This window comes from Brassica oleracea, chromosome C7 (assembly GCF_000695525.1).
Source record: "Brassica oleracea var. oleracea cultivar TO1000 chromosome C7, BOL, whole genome shotgun sequence".
Classification (NCBI taxonomy): Eukaryota; Viridiplantae; Streptophyta; class Magnoliopsida; order Brassicales; family Brassicaceae; genus Brassica; species Brassica oleracea.
In genome coordinates this window covers 4466714-4472286 of record NC_027754.1, presented here as the reverse complement: position 1 = coordinate 4472286, position 5573 = coordinate 4466714, and the positions used below count along the sequence as shown (strand labels likewise).

General features: G+C 31.9%; 1 pseudogene; it reads right to left on the bottom strand.

Annotated features, from left to right (window-relative positions):
- Positions 1-1880: 1880 nt before the first annotated feature.
- LOC106304725 lies at positions 1881-2619 on the bottom strand (annotated as a pseudogene).
- Between the last annotated feature and the right edge of the window lie 2954 nt (positions 2620-5573).

Below are 5573 nucleotides of genomic sequence, written 5' to 3'. Positions count from 1 at the left end.
AAAAATATAAATTATATTATTATATGTTTTAATAAAGCTGAAGAAGATGCAATCTTGGAGGTAATTAAGAAGTTCTTATAATTTAATTTTAAATATACGACATTCTATATCATATATAATTATATATAGTTTGGAAATTTTATAAACCCAACCTCACTGTTAAATACTAAATCCTAATTAATAATCACTAAATCCTAAATTTATAAGTAATGGTATTTTAGCTTGAAGGTAATATTAAAAAGTGGTATCAAAGTTATAGTATTTCAAGTATTTCTAATAATTTAATTTTTCCATTTTGGATTTCAAGCAGTTTTCCAAGTTATAGTATTTTCCGGGTTTGGTCAACTACTAATGTTGTTTAGTTTTTTTTTTTAAATCCTAACAAAAAGAAAAGTTTAAAAACTTATTCAATAGTAATTTGGTTTAGTTTTTTTTTTCAAAAGGAAAACTACTATCAAATATTCTTTTACCGTTTTGTTAGATTTTTAGAAAAAAAATAATATTAAATAATTGTTTACAATTATCTTTTTTCTTCGATTTAGAAAATTAAAGTTACTGTCAGATAATTATTTCTAATTAATATTAATTGTTTTTAAATATTGCATTTTCAAAATTCCTTTTTTCAATATGACTAATATTTTTATATTTTTTTCTTTTTAATTAAATAATTTTTAGTATCATATTTATCATTAAATTCTTGAAAATAAAAATTACTAATATACGGAAAGACCGGAATAACAAAGTTTTTAGCAAACTAGATATTGATCCGAGGAAAACACTCAAATTAGCAGAATTGAAGTCATTACTCTGGGCTGAGGCACATGTAGTAAATGATCCAATGAGAGGGCATCAGGTACATACCACTTCCACATTAGCAACGTCAGGACGATGGTGCTTCATAGATGGATCATGGAAAGATAAAGATTTATTTTCAGGGCAATGTTGGTATAGCACTTTACCGGGTTTCGATGGTTTATTAGGGGCAAGGAATATAAGAGCATGTCTCTCACCCCTTCATTCGGAGGTGGAGACTTTAATTTGGACAATGGAATGTATGAAGAATTTAAGACAGTTTCAAGTGACGTTTGCAACGAATTGTTCTCAATTGGTAAAGATGGTTTCGGAACCAGAAGAATGACCAGCATTTGAAAGTTATCTGGAAGACATTAAGCTTTTAAAAAGAAGTTTCCTCAACTCAGACATCGTTCATGTACCACGGACGGAGAACCTACGGGCGGATAGCCTAGCACGTAGTGCTAGGAAACAACCATCTTTCGTCGTTCACATGGATGCGGAATTACCAAATTGGTTTAAAGAGTCAATATGAGTCTGTAAATGTTTTGTTTGCTGTCAAAAAAAAAAAAAAAGCTTTCACATTTATTTTTGGTCAGGATTTAAAAAGAAATAAGAAAAAGCAAATCTTTTTTGGGTAGGATTTATATAAGGACAAATATATATTTAAATTTTTATTTTATTTAAAATTTTAGAAAATGTTATTTTCAAATAATGATAGGTTTTTATTAACACATATCACAATCCAATATTTTTTTATTGACACACTATGCAATCCCGTTAATTAACAATTTTAAAAAGCCAAACTTTATATAATAAAATTTTCATAAAATATCTAAACATTAAATAGTTTTTAAAGCTAAATATAGAATAAGAAAAATTTATAGAACTTATGGATAACTCCATGAAATACCATCAAAACACGTGTATTATTTGGAATGTAAAATAATATATTTAGATAATATGGTATATTATTTAGATATTTGTTTCAATAAATTTTGGCAATAAAGATGCTAAATCCTAGCAAAAAGGGAAAAAAAAAAAAAAAAAAAAAAAAAAAAAAAAAAAAAAAAACAGAATATATAACGTCAAGGACAGAAAGTGTTGACGTAATCAGCGCCGGAGCAAGTAAAGGTGCTTGTCCCATCGTCATAAGCGTAGCTATAAGCCTTCGGGCAAGCTTTTTTGAAGAAACCAGCGTACTCACTCGCCTTACACGTGTCCGGCGTTCCAAACGCGCCGCTACAGCAAAACTCCGGCGTTCCAAACGCTTCGCAAGCGCTCTTGCACGCCACAGCCACTCCAGCCGCGTCTTCCATCGTTAGTTTCAGCTGAGGTGGACAAACTACGTTCAGATCCGCCGCACAACCCGCGGCTATGCATTTACCAACTCCGGCTGCTCCACCGTGAGGAACGATCGTCACCGGGATGTTGTAACCGTCGACGAGGCTGATGTCGAAGAAATCAAGATTACTGGCGCCGTTGAGTGTGAACTCTGCTAGTGTAGCCGGAGGTTTGCCGCCGGCGCCTGAGCATTCGATTTTGGATGAGCCACAGTTGCGTAAATTTACCGGTGGTGGGGTTTTGACTGCAGAGCGTGCGACCCCATATGCGGCCGGACCAGGAGGCGGGTATGGAGATGACCCGTGACTCGGATGAGTTTAAGGAGAAACCGGTAGTGGATAAAGGAGCGGTTCCGGCGCCAGAGAGAAGTCCCGGCCAAACAGTGTAGTTGCATTGGTTAACGACGGTGAAAGTGGTGGAGGAACCGCCATTAATGAGAAAGAAGATCACAAAGAGAAAGGAAGACACTTTAATGAATCCCATCTTTGAGAGCAGAGGTCAATTGAATCGGTGAGAGTTGATGTGGTGCTGAAGTTTCATATATATTAGTGTTAGAGTCGGCCGTGACTTTGACTGGGCTCCAAACTAAAACAGTTTTTGGCCCGTTGAGTTAACCATTTATTAGAAAACTAGGGTTTCAATTGATGACCACGCTTAAGCAAAAAATAATAGTAAAAATTTTGTTCCTCAAATTTTATGCCATTCATGCTTAATTAAAGTTACGAACGCATGAGTTCCACTCTATTCCTTTCATTTCTTTCTGAATGAAACAAATTATGAAGAAATTGAATGCTAATCCATATGTTTTTATTTATTCATTTCATCAATTGATTTATTTTTCATTATATTTTTCTCTTTCGTTCAATTAAAATTGTCACCAATTCAAGCGTAAGTGTTTTTCTCACCATGTGCAGCAATAAAAACTTTTAATTTAAATTATATTTAATAAAAAAATTTGTTAACATTTTATATTTTATTATTTTTTTACTGATATTTTAATATAAATTTTGATTTAATTATACATAAAACTAACATAAAATAAACACTTTTTGTCGTAAAAAACACTTTTTATTTTAAACTTGTATTTACTAAGAGATATGTATATATTTAAAATTATAGTTTTAGATAGATTTTATCTACTTTTTGGATTAAATATATTAAATAAACTTGTACAAAAATGATTTTATACAAAATCATGTATAATTTGATAGAAAATTAACTTTTAAGTAGCATAAATTAATGTGCATAAATATGTAAAATTTATGCTAATGATGGAAATTCTCATAATCAACTTGTAAGTAGCATAAATTAATGTGTATAAGTATTCTCATAATTTTATACTTTAAATTAATTTTATCAAATTTTACTATTACTTTTGTAGATAAATAATAATCATGTATATTAAATCAATTTTTCTAAAATTTGTAATTATCAAAAAGTAAAACTAAATATTATTTCTAAAATTTGTAGATATGAAAATGATAAAAATGCATAATATGAGTAATAAAAATTGCAAAAAATTTTGAAGAAATTTATAATAATAAAAATTGTATAATTATTAAAAATAGAATTAAATAATATTTTGAAATTTGTAAAATGTTGTTATATTTTTGTCATGATATTATTTATTGTTATATTTAAGTATATTTACTTTAATGATGATATATATGAGTTATTAGCATATTTTAGAAAGTTTACCAAAAATATAAATCAACATTAAATGTGATTGTCCATGTCACAATTAACCTAAACCATGTCATAATTGTTTTTTTTAAATGAAATTGCATGTAGAGATGACACATTAGGAGAATTCAAAAAATCACTTTTCAAATAATGGCTAGGGGATATAAAAATGTAGCTACCAGAATTCGAACTAGGCAACCGAGGTAGACATATTGTTTTACTAATAGACTAAGGCCTTGGCATTTCAAGGGTATCGGTTCGGTTAGGGTATTTTGGGTATTAGATAGTTCGGATAGGAGTTAGAGGATCCATTTACTACTTGACCAATTTTTGGTTTGAATTCGGTTTGGGTAGTTTCGCGTTCGGTTCGATCCGGAACCATATGAGAACCGGATTTTTACTGGGTATTTTTTGGTTCCATATTTCTTGTAGTTCGGGTAACTCTAGTTAAATATCATGTATTTTGAGTAAAATATCAAATAATTAAGATGATTTATGATACAAGTCTTGGATGTCTCAGATTATTATGGATATTTTGGATAAAATTATTTGGATACTTTTGGGTAGTTCGGATACTTTATAATATTTGTGTTTTCAAATATTTCCATATAATTTTAATAGATTTTTAAATTGTAAATATATATTTAGTAATGTTGTATGTATATATAATTAATAATATTATATACTTGGGTATCAGTTCGGTCCTAGTTCGGTTATTTTTGATATAGAAATATAAAAAAACCATTCGGATATTTGAGGGTTTCGGTTCAGTTCCGGTAGGATAATTTGGTTAGTTTTCGGTTCGGATCTTCGATTCCGGTACTTTTGTCCATGCCTAATTAAAACTAAAGCTATGTGAAAGAGATATCAACTCGGTTGGTTCTTTATATGTTACAAGTGCCTTACATTGCAATTTGCAACCTGAATGTTTTGTATAACGTACGGTATTCGGTTTTACACAAATTGCATGGCTGAGTTCACTCGCCTGAGTAATATCAAATCGTTAGAGAGCTCTTTTCCTTTTCGACAAACCAGCATTTTCTAACGTTAGTCTGAGGTTAAGCACATGGATTCCAAGCCCAGCAGAAACAATGAAAACTGATACAATACTTATTCAAGATAGTTGCTCAGTGTAATCTCTCAAACTTTTGGACTGGGTATATCTCACGAGTTTAAAATAATTGTTCAAACATGAAAGATCAAAGACGAATCACTGAAAGAGAAACCAAAAAACGGGATACGCAACTAAATATCACCATGGCTCTTCTCTGTTCAAATAGATTCTCGCCTGTGGATATCAAAAATAGCTTTTACTAATCCCTTTCACCGGCTAGATTGTACTTTAGCTAATAGCCATGTTCGCTTTATCAACGCTGCGACAAGGGGTTGTGGCTCTAAATTATCTCTACGGTTAGTGATATCTTGCATATTTCCATTATCTTATCCATTCATCCATGTGCATTTTGATCATATAGACTAGGATTTAGCCATGTTTAGGTTACATTTTGCATACATGAGTCTCTATCAGGTGTTGGAGTGCCACATGGAGTTCTTGGGGCTATTTGGATGCATTTGGAGCTCAAAGGAGGTGAAATATGTGATCATTGGACGAGCAGAGCAGGGGAGCGAGGTTCCGCAGCGACGTCATGAGGTTGCTCCAAAGCACCTCTCAGAGCGACCTAGCTGGAGCGACCCCGTGAAGTCGCTCGCCATATTCACCCAGTGAAGCGACTTGCCCAGAGCGACGCGCCGAG